The 17,539-nt window shown below is 38.6% G+C and overlaps 1 protein-coding gene across 8 annotated transcripts in view; it reads right to left on the bottom strand.

The window, feature by feature from the left end:
• MAPKAP1 (MAPK associated protein 1) overlaps window positions 1-17,539 on the bottom strand; it is a 231,108-nt gene that overhangs the window by 137,722 nt on the left and 75,847 nt on the right. The window contains exon 1 of one of the 8 annotated variants that reach the window (XM_027104868.1): window positions 684-705. The exons of the other annotated variants lie outside the window; for them this stretch is intronic. The gene's annotated coding sequence lies outside the window, so the exon portion shown is untranslated. Of the gene's footprint in view, window positions 1-683; window positions 706-17,539 lie in introns of those variants that run through there. 8 annotated transcript variants of the gene reach the window in all.

Here is a 17,539-nt window from a genome sequence, read left to right as displayed (position 1 = left end):
AAGCTTCATCATCTCTCAGCAAGACTGCTGTAGCAATCTCCCAACTATCTCCCTGTCTCTAAAATCTCTCCTCTCTCCAAATCTTAATTTCCTTACTGCTATCAAAGCGATTTTTCTCTAATCACTGAACATGCCTATCACTGAGAATACATGATGGCTCTCCCCAGTGTTAGCATTCCAGCTCTTTAGCATGGCAATTAATACCCTTTGCAATCTGGTCCCAATGTATCATCAATGAAGTATATTGAAGAGAAGTTAAGAGCATAGATTTGGGGTCAGCCAGATCCAGGTTTGAATCCAGACTCTGCCACTTCCTTAGCTGCTAGACCTGAGACATTGGGCAGGTAACTGTACTTCTCAGAACCTCCATTCCCTTATTTAGAAAAGCAAATAAAATGTATATAAAATGCCTGACACATAGCCGCTAATCAAGAAGTGTACCTCTTCTTCTGTCCTTCAATTCAAATGTCTCCTTTTCCTAGAAGGTGGAAGTCGAAATTAATTTCCTCTTCTCTGCCCCCTAACAATCTGACTTGCATAGCCTTATGGCTTCATTTTTCTCTACCTACCATTACAACCTCCTTCCCCACCCTCTCATGTAACTGTAAAGGGAAAAACTGTATCTCACCCATTTTGTATTCTCCAAGGGCAAAGAATATAGCAGGGGTGTGGTGTTAGCTTACTGAATTGAAAGAAGTCCTCAGAATGTCTCTCAAAATGGACCCACCACACCTAGCACTTCTCTCGTATCCCAGGTAAACTGGTTATACCTCTTCCACTTCCCAGGCCATTCTTCAGGAGCCCTCTTTCTCCTCTAAAATATCCCCAGCACCTAACATAGGGATGACATATAGTAGTTACTTACACATATCGATGGAGTGAATGATTAATATTCTTTTAACACATGATTTTTAAACTCTTGCATTATATTATAGCATACAGAGGTACTATCAACCTGTTCCCCTATTATTAAATGGACGTTGTTTCTAATATTTCACTATTGTGAATTATATTCTCAGAAACATTCTCTTCTATAAATGTTTGTACATATATTCTAAGGAGTAGATTACTAGGCCAAAGAGTATCAATGCTTTGTGGCTTGTGATATATACTGCAAAAGCTCACTTTTTTTAAAAAGTGTCTCTAAGCCAATCATGAAATATCAGTACTATGAACTATAGGTCACCCAATTAATAATTAGTTCATAAAATGTAAAGATAATAAATTTAAAATAACTTCTATATATGGAATATGAATGGGTACAGAAATGAAATACACAGAATTTCAACATGATGAATTAAAACATTACATCTGTGCCAGATTTTTTTCCCATCTGATCCCATTAATTAAAATAATATACATTTTGCTGCCTATCATAAAGTTGATTTCAAAATTATGTACCTGCTAATTTCCAAAATGAGGGAAGCAGGAAGAACAATAGATAGCATTCAGTTCCAAATCATCCTGAATTAAGAAACATTCATATCAAGTGAGTTAGCTGAATTAAGTCTTAAGGACAGAAGGTTCAGTTAACAGCACTACTTAACATCAAGGTTTGTCAGTAATAAATTGAATATCAGATCTCAAAACTGTTGCTAAGTGTTCAATTTCTCTGTCAGGGGAAAGGAACAGAGTAAGGATAGACAGCTTGGCTTCTGCAATTAAAGAGACAAAAAGCAGGCAACATTATTCCATTAGTCACAACTGCACAAGCAGATCATTATATGTAATTTTAAGGTAGAAATAAATATATCAGTGTATCCCGACAATATAATGATGCAAATTGATAAAAGGGTTATTTGTAGCCTTCAAAACTTAAAACTCTCTTAAATAATGGCTGCAGTTCCATTCCACCAGTACCTTCTTCCCTTAACAAGGACCAAAGAATGCTATAATCTACAAATGGCCTAGTCTTTAATAACATGATACCCAGACTTGGTACAGGGGTCTCAGATTACCACTACTCTGATGATGATTTAGGGACTTCATTTAATCAGAGTAAGGATTTTAAACAAAATCAAGCCTAATTCTGGTCTAAGCCAGGTTTAATTGACCATGGCTACATGAAGAGGAAACAAAAACCCCAAACCCCATACTGAAGCATTCTGCTCTCAGTAAGTGCTGGCTTTATGAGCTCAGGCAAAGAACTCACTTTTGTACATTCAAAATGGTGGCACAGAACTTATGAATAGATTTTGCATAAAATTCTATGACAAATCCATTCAGAACTAGGGGCTTGGCTTTGTAGTGCTATCTTAACCCTCAATAAACCAGGAATGCTTAAAGCCTATTAAATTATCATTTCCCTGATCTGGCACCTGCAGTCAAGTTAATTTGTCAAAAACATTCCTACAGTCTGTCACTGGACACTGTATTTTCTGACAAGTTTAAGATCAAATTGACAAAATCTCAATTTTCTCTGAATCACCAACCTTGGTTCCATTAAGCTTTTATTATTAAGAACGTCAACTGTCACTCTTTCTTTAACAAGGTCAAGTTCTGGTCTGGGTACCTCCAGGATCCTTATTCTATTAATTGGGACAAGCGAGGCATTGCAGTGTGGTGGTTAAAAGTATAAGTTGTAGAGTCAGAAAGACCTGGGTTCAGTTCTCAGCAATTCCACTTACTGTGTGTCCTTGGACAATTTTATTTAACCTTTCTGGGTCACTATTTCCACACAGAAATAGTGTATTATAAAAGTACCTCTTCATGGATTTGTTGAAAGGATTCAATGAGACTACGCATGTAAAGCACTTATCACTGTGCCTAGTCCACGGTAAATACTCAGGAAATGTTGGCTGTTCATTAAGTTGCCTTTTTTCCCCTCTACTTTTACATTCATAGACTTAAAAACAAACAAACCAAAAAAAAACAAACAAAAATACTTTATTACCATTCATACTTTTAAAACTGCAGGGAATTTTCAAAACAGTTTCAGCAAACGGTTGTCCTACGACGTCTCCTGAACACCTTCCACTGATGAGGTCCCTGCCACCCTCTGAAGTGGACCCTTGGCTTCAGTCTGCAGGCAAACAGTTTTGACGGCTAGAACTTTTTTTTTTCGTTGAGGGACACTTTCTCTGCAGATTTTCCTCACTGATCTTAGTTCTAGCCCTCAGAAACCTGGAACAAACTTACCTCCACTTCCACAGACACCCCTTCACATACATGAGGACCTCAAACAAAGTAGCTCAGTTCCTAAACACTGCAGTATGAGCCACGCTGTAACCCTTCTCAGCGTACAGCACAGTATAGAAAGTGACATTTCCCTCGGCTTTTCCCAGGCTGATGATTTTCTTGAATTTTCTTTCTGTAACATCTGTGACAAATATAAATTTATAGTCCCGCACCTGAAACAAGAAAGGGGGCTGGTGCTCTCAAGGAGCCTCCCCATTTAAAATAAACCCGCCATAGTTTGATGTCCTGTCTTTTCTCACTTTAAGAAGAAATGCCTAGAGCTACTGGTTTACGCAATCTGTTATCAAGTGAAATTTGAGTAATAGCCTTGAATAATTCTTTTTTTCAAGACATCGACTGAAAGACCAGCAATCATTCATGTTTAAATACAGGTAAGAAATTTTACAAAATGGGGGGTGGGGGGGAAGGAGGGAGGATGAAGGGAAAAAAAGAAAGCCTACCCATACTGCACCTGGAATAAAAACCGTTTTCTCGAAGTCTAAATTCAGAAAGCAGTCCTTGAAAATGTCAGTTTTTACCATGACATTTTATGATTATGTTTGCTTAGGACCTCTCCGCAGAGTCTACAGAACTGGTCTGCACCCAGCCCTTCCAGCCTTGAGCTGCGTAACTTTGGGCAAGCCCATAACATCTCTGAAAGTCAATTTCCTCAGTCATGAAACACGGATGAGACTACCTCAATAGACTCACTGGACGTATGAAGCAAAAATAAAGCATGTTAAAATGCTCTGTGAACTGCAAATTGTCATACAGTGTCAATTATTTCTTATTACTTTTACTTATGCTGTTGCTCAGACCAGGCAGATCTTCAACAAAAAGTCCCTTCAAATAAGGTTGAGAAGCAGAGGCAATAGGAAAAGATCTCTATTTCTTCAGAGAGAAGAGCCATAGCATTCTCTTCTCATTCAGCCTCAGGATGGTTATAGCCTGTACCAGGAGGTGCTCTCACACAAGCACAATCCAGTCATCTGAAAGCATAATGGGATGTAAAGTGTCCATTTTGAATTTTCATGGCCATTGTGGGATTCTTTAGATCATTAATGTTACACAGCACTTTGCATTTAATTATACAAACAATGGGTTCTATAATGATGAGAATATCAGGGAAAGGTAATTTGCATGAACTAAGCCTCATCACCTAGGGTAAGTTTAGGGACCTCTTCATTATTAAATCATTTATATAATAAAGGCAATATGCTTTAAAAGTAAAAATAGGTTTTTTAAAACCATAAAGAAGAGTTACATGTTTTAAACTCTATCAATGATCATAATACAATGAGTCTTTTTAAGATTTAATATCAACTTTTAAAATTAAAACTCAATGGGGAATGTATACTTGGCTCCATTACTAGATGATGTATCTTTAGAAAAGGTTACAGTATAGCCATTATCATCCTCCTAAATTATATGGAAAATCTGGTACAACCCTCCAAGTACCCCAAGGACAATTTAATTCCAGAGATAGTGAAGTATTTGGAGAATATAAAATTGTATAAATATTGAAGGAAATAATTCAGGTGCATCGATCATATTCACTTCTTGCAGGGTTTCAGTTGGTTAAATGTTTCAAAAGTTTTAAATGTCAATATACAATTTAAAAGTTATATTGTGTCCTTGATTTTGAATAGTTTTTTAAAACCCACAAATTTATATACTGTAGTAGGTTCATGACTGTTTTAAGCACTTTAAGACTCAATGTTTCTTAATGATATAATTCAAAAATTTCACTGAATCATAATTCAGTAACTCATAAAAACCTCTTAAAATTAATCTTTCACGCATATCTAGCTTATCCAAAGTTAGAATTTAATTAGATGGCCTTGGCACAAATGGGCTTACTACTTTATTTGATCAATCAGTGTATGTCTCTTCAGTAATTATAATGAATTCAAGTCCCTGATGCACCTCCTAGCAAACAATGTAAAAACATCAGACAAAATGGAAATAAATAGCTTTATATTTCTCCAATTACAACATTCACTTTCATCCTCAAAATGCACATGTGAAATAAGTGGGATAGGTGTTATTCTCAATAGGAAAAGGCCACACAAAGGACCTACACCCCTGGTGACAAAGAAAGATGCTTGTCTGCAGCAGAAAATACATGTTTTTTACATTATGAAAATGATACAACTGCAAAGAGCCAACTGAGAAAGTTTGCATTAAACAGTTTGAAGTACATACTGAAACATAAATAGGAGCAAAAGAACTAGATTATTATTTATTGAGAACACTTCCTGTTGGGAAGACTCACTTCTAACTATATATAAAATTTACAATTGAGAAGAATCCAAAAAGTCTGACTCTCAGGCCTTTATCCCAGATACAATAAAAGGAATACTTCTTTACTGTTGGGTACATAGAAGGGGCTCAATAAATCCTCACTCACCATGTTTCAGAGGTTAAAAACACAAGGGAACACCAGCTCCCTTAAGAGTAGGCAGAATCCTCCGCTTCTGTTCTCAAAAAGCAGTGGTCAAGTAGCAACTCATGGGCCCCAGAGAATCCTTACTCTTGGGTTAAGAGCCTCATCAGTAATTGTGAGGTGTATCTGTACTAAAAGTGGCTACCCAGGTGGTAGTACCCAAATGTGCTTTGATGATGACAAAGGGAGAAAAAAACAGTTTGGTCCTTGGAGAGACAGGCAAGCTGCCTATGACATCAACATGGCACAAGCTCCAACACAAGCAAAAGGTCTGATGAGACAAAGGCCCATCTCAGGTTGCAATTCTCTGTGGAAACAGGCAGCGGCGAGGCCTGCTCACTTGCAGGAACTGACAAATCACTCGGGTACCAGGGTCTCCCGGGTTTCTCCTCAGCCCTCTGGCATTATTTCCCTCCTGTTCATCCTGAGTCTTAGTCAGTCCGATCTCCTCTGAGGTCCTAACTAAACCAGACACAGGGAGAATCGGGATTTTATCTTATTAAAATAGATATGGCTAATTTGTCTTTTCAAATTCATTTTAAATTAAATTGGATTTCCTCGGAAGGCTGCTAGGTCAGTTCCCCTGCTGCGAAATGCAGGACAAAGGTTAATTGCACGCCCTTCACCAGCTCTTCTACTCTCCTGGGCAGGCTCTGATAACCTGCCCCCAAGAGGTGGGAAGGCTTCAGTTTATTGGGCGATAATGTTGCCATTAGAGCCATTTACCATTATGCCAAGAAACATTTCAATTTTTTTTTTACCTAAATAACAAGATATGATAGCAATAACAAGAATGAAATGCAACAATGTTACCAATTGGTGGTTAGTTCTTCTAAAATGCAAAAACCCAAAGAATAAGACCTAACCTTGCTTTCCTAAAAGGCCCCAACAGATGCAAATGTACACACCCTCCTGGAGCAAACAGTTTTCTGGTTCCAGTGTAAAATTCCATTAACATTTTCACTTAATTTATCTCGTTTAAACTGTCTATGTTCATGAAAATTTAACCCAGTAATTCCCTGTTATACAAAGCATAACAGAGTATGAATATTTAAATACAATGTAAATAAAACACTTTATCAATTATATTTTTGTATTCTAAATTAGTGACTTCACTTAGCATGTCTGCCTTGCACAGCACCACACAATTTTTCAATTAAAGGTCCAGATGTTTCAAAGGCTCCAGTAGGCAACAGCAGTTATGAGAAATGCTTTATCTGCATTGTAATCATCACCACCACATCAGCTCCAGGCTGCATTAACATACTCATGTTTTATTCCTGCTCCCCTTCTAACAGAGCAGGTAATTATACAACACAGTGGAGAAACACAATCCTAAGGGCTGGACAATTTCCTTACAAGCATCCACCTGAGCAACACATTTTCTTAAAAATTTGGGGTGACTGTTTAGCAGGAACACTGATCGTGCAGAATAATTTCTTTAAATAAAAAGAGTGAATCACAGCCATACCAAGCTTAGCGTCAAATAGTATTAAAATGCAAGATGGCCTGCACATACACACTTATGTATACTGAAAATCAACTAGAAGTTTGTATGTGCAAAAACCACTATCATCTGTTAGAATCTAAGCCATTCCTTCTCATTTTTAATGCCAGTGTCATCTCTTGAATGAGTCAACTCTATCTTTATTCTTAGTATTCAAAAATGACAATTCATCTCACCTGAGACTGACCAAGTACAGCAATTATCCCTGTGCCCATTTGATTAAAATATATATATATGAGCAGAACAAAATGCAATTCTGACAGCTGAAACAAATATATTATTTTTAATTAAATAGTTAAAGAGATTTAATTAAAGAGTTAATTAAATGACTCTCCCACCCAAAAATAGAAAACAATAACCTCTGTTATAAGAGATACTGCTATGCTTAGGAAACATAGTATAATTTAATGGGAAAATATAGTTCCTCATTGTTAAGAGAAACTGCAACAAAATTAACTTTAATTGTAATTTTAAAAATTATTCTACAAACATACTTATATTTTGAAATATTCCAAAAGGAGATGTCCTAATGAAGATGCTATTCAAAAGATAAATGCCTTTACAAATATTAAAACTTCAGACAGGTCAAATCCTAGCAGGTTACACTTCAGCATCTGAAAGCAGACAGCTTCCCTTCCTTCCTGAAGGAACCTTAGGTGGAACATTTTTAATACATCACCATGTCACTTTTTAATGCGCCCCAATCTATTAACCACATGGCAAACTAACAGGGATTTTTAAAATATGAATTTTATGGCTTTGTGCTGGTGATTAATTAAATAAATAGCCACCGTTTCACAAATCATCCCTCTAATTAGTCTAAAACAGACACTTTGCATTCACTGGTGTTACTGCCATCTGAAGCTCACAGAAGGGCAGGAATGGTGCAGCACGGCCGTGTCTCTGCACTTTGGAGCCCATTGTCCCAGGCTGCACGGCTGGCATCCCACCCTGCCACCCAGGGGCAGAGGTGCCATCTTCACAGGTGCTGCAGTCAGCTGGAATTTGATTCCAGCTGCTCAGAAAAGATGTTCTCCTTAATTATTCTCCCTCACCCTAAAGGAAACAATGAAACGACAAAGGAATAAAGTGCAACCTCCAGCTGCAAAGAGAAGAGGTTTCACCAACACAGTTCATGGAGTGAGTAAGAAAGTTGGCTCCAGCTATGTAGTTTAGGAATAAGTAGGGTGAAAGCCTTAGAACTCAAACTCAAACATGTTATATCATTATCTTGAACTCAGATATTAAGCAATTACTTCCAAACCCTATTATTTAAAAGATTCCATTCAAAATCTGAAAAGGTCACTCTTTTTGAAACTAAAAAGAATTCAATCTAACTTGTTTTAGTAGTATATTTTAAAAGATGAGGGACTTCCCTGGTGGTCCAGTGGCTAAGGCTCTGTGCTCCCAATGCAGGGGGCCCAGGTTCGATCCCTGGTCAAGGAACTAGATCCCACATGCCACAACTAAGACCCGGCGCAGCCAAATAAATAAATACTAAAAAAAAATAAAGGATGATAATTCCTCTGAAAGCAAATTAAACTTGGAGATAATTTTTAGTGTCGGGGGGAAAAATCAAATGGGAATATCTAAAGAATTCAATTTCCTTTAGGAAATACATTAAGCAGTTTCCTAATCTTGGTATTTAAACTTCATTAGGTAGGAAGGAAGGAAGAAAGGGGGGGGAGAGAGGGAAGAAAGGAAAAGGAAAAGAAAAAGAAAGGAAGGAAGGAAGAAAGAAAGAAAAAGGAAGGAAGGAAGGAAGGAAAAGAGAGAGGGAGGGAGGAAAAGGGGGAGAGGGAAAGGGAAGGCCTAAGGGGAAAGGAGTGGGAAAAGAAAGAAGGAAAAATTCAGTAGGGATAACACACCAAGGTATGCTACAGATTATTCTGTAGAAAGGCTATCCTCATTTCCCTTCTCTCTAAGAATAGGAGGAAACGACGTGTTGCAGAAAAGACGAGGACCCTGAAGCAAGATAGACTTGTGCCCTCAGCTAAATCACACAATCCCACTTAGCCTCAGTTCCTTCCATCCTGTAAAGGGTTTTAGCCCCTATTCTCTATAATTATAGGGACACTGAGATACTATGGATAAAGCAACTAGCACATTCCCTGCACAGAACAGATGTTCAACAAATGATGGGGATGCTGATGGCAATGAGAAATGGGAGGAAGGCAGAGCCTGGGTGACTACAGCCAACACTGCAGATGCTGTGTTTCAAATGTGAAAAAGAGGGACAAAAGCCCAAATGTACATGAACACAGAACATGATCCTCACTGCACTAAAGAAAACCCAAATCACTGGCAACTAAGAAGAAATGGTGTAGTTTCTCTAACTTTCATCTTTACTGGGCACAGAGATAGGGGAGGGGTGTCTCTAAGACTGTTCATATGGTAGAAATTAGAAAGAAAATGAATGAACTTTGCATTCAGCAGACCTGGGTTTGAATTCTGGCTTAACTACTTACAAGTTGTGTAAACTCAGGCAAATCTGTTCACCTCCCTAAGCCTTCGTTTCCCCAACCCCAAACAGGGAAAATGATATATTCTTTGTAGGGAATCTGGGAAGATTGAATAAAATAGCATATTAGGCACTCTGGCAGTTAGACACTCAGATAGTTTCTACTACATTAAGTTAGATCACATGAAACTCTGATATTCAATCATTTATGATCCACAAAAATTGCAGTTCCATATGGTTTTACCTAATATAGTGACTGAGACAATGAGTAGCATGAACTGGAAAAACAACAGAAAATTTTCAAAAACGGAATGACTTACACTATCAATATAGGAAGACGACCAAGATATAAAAGGTGTTTTTATGACTGGCTCATGATGCCAACAATACAGCAGCTAACATGTATTAAACACTTACAATATTAGCCCATATATTTGACATCCATAATATTAGTTTATGTAATCCCAAAACAATTTAATGAGATAGAGTCAACTATTCTCCCCATTTTAGATGAAATGGGAGTTTGGAGAAATGAAGTAACTTGCCCAAGGTCACACAGCTGGTGAAGCTGGGAGCTTTCTAACTGCAGAGCCTGAGTTCTTACTCATCACTTATAATTGCATGGCCACACTGCAAAGCTACTTGTTTTGCTTTTAATGAAACTATACGGATGGGCAAAGGGCTGAAATAAACATTTCTCCAAAGATATATACAAATGGCCAATAAGCACATGAAAAGATGCTCAGCATCACTAATCAGTAGGGAAATGCAAATCAAAACTACAACAAGGGGCTTCCCTGGTGGCACAGTGGTTAAGAATCCGCATGCCAATGCAGGCGGCACAGGTTCGATCCCTGGTCTGGGAAGACCCCACATGCCATGGAGCAACTAAGCCCGTGCGCCACAACTACTGAGCCTGTGCTCTAGAGCCACAACTGCTGAAGCCTGCGTGCCTAAAGCCTGTGCTCAACAAGAGAAGCCACCACAATGAGAAGCCCATGCACTGCAATGAAGAGTAGATCCCCGCTCGCCGCAGCTAGAGAAAGCCCGTGGCAGCAACGAAGACACAACACAGCCAAAAATAAAAATAAATAAATTTATACATAAAAAAAAACCTACAACGAGATACCACCTCACATGCATCAGAATGGCTACTATCAAAAAAACAGAAAACAGTAAGTGTTGGCAAGGATGTGGAGAAACCGGTAAACTTGTGCACTGTTGGTGGAAATGTAAAATGATACAGCCACTGTGGAAAACAGTATAGAAGCTCTTCAAAAAATTAAAAATTAGAATTACCAAATGTTCCAGCAATTCCTCTTCTGGGTATATATGCAAAAGAATGGAAAGCAGTGTCTTGAAGAAATATTTGTACACTCATGTTATAGCAGCATTATTTACAATAGCTAATAATGGAAGCAATCCAAGCGTCCACTGACAGATGAATGGAAAAGCAAAATGTGGTATACACCTACAATGGGATGTTATTAAGCTTTAAAAAATAAGGGAGGGACTTGCCTGGTGGTGCAGTGGTTAAGAATCCGCCTGCCAATGTAGGGGACACGGGTTTGATCCCTGGTCTAGGAAGATTCCACATGCCGTGGGGCAACTAAGCCCATGCGTCAGAACTACTGAGCCTGCATTCTAGAGCCCGCAGGCCACAACTACTGAAGCCCGTGCTCCTAGAGCCCGTGCTCCACAACAAGAGAAGCCACCAGGGTGAGGAGTCTGCGCACCGCAACGAAGAGTAGCCCCTGCTCAACGCAACTAGAGAAAGCCCGCACGCAGCAACGAAGACCCAACGCAGCAAAAAATAAATAAATAAAATTTTAAAAAATAAAAATAAGGGAATCCTGCAGTATGCTACAACATGGATGAAGCTTGAGGATATTTATGCTAAGTGAAATAAGCCAGACACAAAAAGACAAATACTGTATGATTCCACTTACATGAGATACTTAGAGTAGTTGAATTCATGGAGACAGAAAGTAGAATGGCGGTTGCCAGGGACTAGGGAGAGGGAAGAATGCCGAGTCGGTGTTTAATGGGTATAAAGTTTCAGTTTTACAAGATGAAAAGAGTTATGGAGACACACTTGTAGTGATGATTATATAACGTTACGAAGGTATTTAATACCACTGAACTGCGCACTTAAAAATGGTTAGGCTGGTTAAAAAACAAACAAACAAACAAACACCATACTGGGCAAGAAGCAAATAATTTATAAATCATTTTCTGGGCCTTCCAAAGGATGGACACGCCAGTGGGCAAGCAAGCACCAGTAGTGAGAGTATTTCACACCAGCACCTACAGTGACTGGGATGACGATGCATTCAAAAGTCCCTTGCAACCATGGCATTCTAGGATACTTCTCCTCCCATGTCATAGTGTTATTTAAGATAGAAAAAAAAAAAATCAGACATGCTTGGAAGTTTCAAGGAAAAATCCTGAAGTTGTAATCAAATAGCTGCTGTGTTCCCATTATGTTATAGTCAAGCCATTTTGCTATGTGACAAAGGCAGCAAAGCTTTTTATTTATTTGTTTGTTCATTTACCTATTTATGTATACCTCTCATACTTCCTGAATCCTTTCATGTAAACAGTGAACAAGTTATCACAGAAAGGGGAATGGCACTGACAGTGGATGCTATGAATCCATTCCCTTCAAGTCAAGAAAATCCCCAAACACCATGCTTTCAAAGCCAGGACTGTAAAAACAATCACACTTGCATTTAAGGCTTCTTGGAGCGGCCTCTGTGGCACCAAAATCCACCAAAGATAAAGAAGATGTTTGTGCTAAGTTGGGAAAGTGGAGACATCAGCATTTCCGCCTTCAAACCATTATTTCTGCTCTCCAGACAGTACCTGATAAAGCATCTGAAGTGTTGTCTTCTGTGCAGCCACTGCTCTTCCAACGCCTGTGCTCAGGGGTTTCCCTGGGGTTTCCTTTCGGACAATTGCAGCAGAGACTGAGAGGAACCTAAAGGAGCTGCCTTAACCTTCCCGTAAACTGATATTTCCATAGAGGATTAAGACAAACGTTTCAAATAAGCCAATTTCCTTTACTAAAAAACCAAAGTGACAACAGTAGTACCAACAGAAATATATAAAGACAATGAATGAATAAGACACACCTTTCTTGTCTTTGGGCATGCAAAAATATAGAGCAAAAGGTTAGATGGAAGTGGGCTACACAATTCCCTCTTATTTCTGTTGTTCCACAGTGGGGCCCAATGAAAAAGTTATACAAGAATTAGATTGAGTCATACCGAGGGGAAGAGGAAAGAAGTCTAAAAGCTACTATCTACTATATGTTGACGCTGCATGGCATATATATTTCTGTATTTGTGTTGATTATAAATTTTTCTATTCAGAAGAATGCAACTGTATTTCTTTTCTAATAAGGTACTTGCAGAACTCTGGGGATACCAAATGGTTACTTGCTGAACTGGTGAGAATGAAAATCCCTAACTACCCTTGAGATCCCTAACAAGCTTCCTTCTCCTAAAGTACCCTAGGCAACTCCACTGGGCCACAGGAAGTAAGAGCTCCCTGTGACCCAAAGGTGTAGGGATGTACAACTAACTGAACAGAACCCTAAAAAAAAAAAAGCCAGAATAGAGAACATCCTTAAGAAATCCTGCTCTTGGAAAACTGAGGGAAGCCAGAGGGTTTCCTTGGCTTTGGTCACCTGCCAAGCTTACTGCTTTCCTCCTCATCTTCTAACCTTGTAGTACCTTTCTTGTTTTTCCCTTTACGGCCATCTCTCCCACGTACCCATATTCCATTTTACACTATTACATGGGTAATGTGAGATGTTTCACATTTAACACTCTGTATTAGCATGGTGAACACTTCTGGAAAGACAGTAACAAAAATTAAAAAGAGCTAACATTTACTCGGGCACTAGGTTGAGCCCTCTACGTATCTCTCTTGATCTTCAAAACTGCCATCACTCCATTTTGCAGATAAATAAATTCCTAGGAAGTTAAAGAAATTGTTAAAGGTCACACAGCTAGTGAGAGAACTCAGGTGGAAACCCAGGTCTGACTGACTCAAAAGATCACCATCTTTATCTGCTATAATTCCCTCTCAAACCAATATATTTTAAAGCTTTTTTTTCTGGGGGGGAGGGGAGCCTTGTATTATATTTTGAATCAACATTTTCATGAAATCAAGAACCATGATATATTTATATATAAGTTGTCTCATCTTTCTCTTCCTTCTGTAATATGTATTTTTCCACAGCATTTAATATAACACATTAAAAAATTTTTATTAAAAGACTTCTGTTTCAGCCACATATCAAAGTATGTACCCTGACCAACCACCTAAAAGAAAACAACTAAAGATTTTGATAAATATAAAAAATATATATAATCTAAAAACATTTATTTTACCCTATAGGCTGGCAAGTGTTTAAGGAATTCACAAAGGCCCAAAATTTAAATGAAAAGGGAAACCCAGAAAGGGAAACAGAACACAATTTTTGCCTTAATGATGGTATTTGCCAAGCAAGGTGATATTAAGTATCTGCTTTTTTGGTCAGCTGGATACACAGGATAGCCCATTCATAATCTATAATAAAGCTGGAACCCAAAAGACCTACACGTGGGAGTAAATTAGAATTAAGGCCTCCCCACCCGATGAGGAAAAATGCTTATCCAAAAAAATTTTTTTTTCTGAGACTTTATAACCACAATCCAACATTTCATATAAGATTTTCATACCAAATTCACATTACCTGATGGACCAGAAAGACTCAAACCAAGAATTTAAAGTTGATCTGGGCTGACAGTACTCCCAGGTACCAGGCAGAAGCAAACAAACCCTCTCAGGAGGAACTGACATGTCTCAAATAATTCCAAAAAAAAAGTTGCAAGAAATGAGTTACAGCCCCAAATCATAAAACATAGAATGCATTATGTAAAAGACCCACAAAGACTAGAGTTAACAGAATGATCAGAAACACAATATAAAATAAATGTTTAAAGAAAAATTTTAAAGTATTAGAAGTTTGGGTAGGACATTCTGTAATGGCCTATATGGGAAAAGAATCTAAAAAAAAGAAAGAAAAGAAAAGAAAAAAAAGAGTGGCTATATGTGTATGTATAACTGATTCACTTTGCTGTACACCTGAAACTAACACAACATTGTAAATCAGCTATACTCCAATAAAAAAATTTTTTTTTAAAGTGTGGGTTGGAACAAGAGACTGTAAAATATTATTCAAGATGTGACCTGATATTGTAACTGAGTAAGAGAATGCCACTATCCTTGGAAGATGCAAGCTAAAGTATTTAAGAGTGAATGGCACTTTTGAAATGGCTAAATAAAACATAAAGTAAATACAGAAAAATGTTAACAATGAACATAAGTGGTAGGTATAAGGATGAACTAAGGAACTAAGGAAATTATTATTAAATGTTTCACGATAAAAGTTTTAAAAATTACCAAACAGATCTTTAGAAGATCAAGATGGGACTTCTAGAAACGAAAAATACAATGACTAAAACTGCAAATGTATTGGTTCCACAGCTGAAGAGAAAACATATGAATTGGAAGATAGAGTTGAAGAAATTACCTAGAATGCAACTCAGAGAGACACAGAGGAAGAAAATAGAAAAGAGGGTAAGAGATACAGAGGACAAAGTAACATTCTAACAAGTTTACCCAGAATTTTAGAAGAGGAAGGAAAAATAAATGGTAAAGAGGCAATGTGTGAAAAGAGAGTGGCTAAGAGATTTCCAGAACTGATGAAAGACACTACTCCACAGATTCAGAAAGCCCAGTGAAATCCAAAGAGGAAACACGGGGGGGGGGGAAATCTGTATCTCAAAACATAATGAAACTGCATATATACCAGGCAAATACTAACCAAACGGAGTTAGTATAGCTATATAAAAAAAAAAGGGGGGGGGGACTTCCCTGGTGGCGCAGTGGTTAAGAATCTGCCTGCCAACTCAGGGGACACGGGTTCGAGCCCTAGTCTAGGAAGATCCCACATGCCGTGGAGCAACTAAGTCCATGTGCTGCTACTACTGAGCCTGTGCTCTGGAACCCGTGAGCCACAACTACTGAAGCCTGTGCACCTAGAGCCTGTGCTCCTCAAAAAGAGAAGCCACCACAATGAGAAGCCTGCGCACCGCAATGAAGACTGAACCCAGCCTAAAATAAATAAACCCAGCCTAAAATAAATAAACAATTAATTTTTTTTTAAAAAAAGGGGGCTTCACGGACGCGGGTTCGTGCCCCGGTCCGGGAAGATCCCACATGCCGCGGAGCGGCTGGGCCCGTGAGCCATGGCCGCTGAGCCTGCGCGACCGGAGCCTGTGCTCCGCAACGGGAGAGGCCACAACAGTGAGAGGCCCGCGTACAGCAAAAAAAAACAAAACAAAAGGGGGCGAAGAGTTCACTAGAGATATAGTCACAAATGACAAATGGTTCGATTCACCAGAAGAAATAACAATTCTGAAATTGTATGAACCCAGAAACATAACCTCAAAATATATAAAGGAAAATTTATCAGAACTACATGAGAAAATAAACAATTTATCAACATAGGGGAAGATTCTAACATATCTTTGTCTAATTGATATCAGGCAGACAAAAAGACACAGGTTTTAACACAGTTAACAGGCTTGACCTAATGGATATATTCAGAATTCTGCACCCAACAGCAGAAGTTGTTCCAGCAGTCTTTCTAGGTTCAGAGGTAATATTTGTGAAAAGTGACTTACATTAGTGGGCATAAAATCATGCTAAACAAATTTCAAGTAATTGGTATCATCAGGCCATCTTCTTTAACCACAAAACAATTAAGTTAGAGTCAATAATCAAAAAGAAAAATTAGAAAAACCTTCTAGGTTTGGAAATTTAGAAACACTCATAAATAATTCAAGTATCGATAAGAAGTAATACAAATTAGAAATATCTAGAGGCAAACATATCAAAAAATGTGAGATTACGAGATAAAGCTAAAGGAAGAAGGACCTGTACCCCCACAGCAACTAAACATTTTAATGATTCCCCCAAAGGGACCAATGGCCATTTAGTCAGGCAATCATATACAGAGAAAGGGCTATATACCAACATTTCAAGAACTGCTGGGGAAGCTGAAAATGGACCGTCGTTGAAGCTGAAAATGGACCATGGCTGCAACACAGCCCCACTCAGGAGTGGCCTTAAAAGACGACAGGATAGGAAGTGTTCTCAATAGCCAAAGTTTGGACAATGCATTTGCTCCTCTCCTTTGTGTGGAAGGAGATGTGTCAGGAGGTTAAAATATGTAGACCCGTGGGAACTTGGACCTCAGGAGAGTTCTAACTACCCTAACTGATAAGAGCAGCTCAAGTGTGCCTAAACTGTGCAAACGTGGTTTACACTGAACACCTGCCTTCCTTCTAGGACTCTGGAATTTGATACATGCTAGGCAGAGGGTGCCCATGTGAACAGCTTCCTGTAGAAACCCTGGACACTGAGTTTCTAATAAGCCTCCCTAGCAGACAGTGTTACCTATATTGACACACCTTGTTTTGGGAGGATTAAGCACGTCCAGTGTGATGCCACTGGAAGAGGACTCTTAGAAGTATGTATCCAGTTTCTCTAGACTTTGCCCAATATGCCTTTCCCTTTGTTGATTGTGCTTTGTATCCTTTCACTGTAATTAACAAGACATGAGAACTACATGCTGAGTCCTGTGAGTCCTCCTAGTGAATCACTCTCTTAGGGACTCCCAACACAAACTTCCTCTACCTTCAGGCAGTTTTTGCTACTGGTCTCCCAGCGCTGGCACAATGGACACATGAACAGTTAGCCATGATAGCAGACTGAGGCTATCATGGACCCAAAAGCATGATCTCTCACTCACCAGGGCTGATTTTGCTACTGCCCACTATCAAATATCCAATCTGACAGCAACACAGAACAATGCTGAGGCCCCAATAGG

The sequence above is a fragment of the Aethalodelphis obliquidens genome, unplaced genomic scaffold (genome assembly GCF_003676395.1).
Source record: "Aethalodelphis obliquidens isolate GAN/ISIS:26980383/991018 unplaced genomic scaffold, ASM367639v1 scaffold7, whole genome shotgun sequence".
Classification (NCBI taxonomy): Eukaryota; Metazoa; Chordata; class Mammalia; order Artiodactyla; family Delphinidae; genus Aethalodelphis; species Aethalodelphis obliquidens.
The sequence above is the reverse complement of the archived record's forward strand: the minus strand, read 5'-3'. Positions and strand labels throughout refer to the sequence as shown.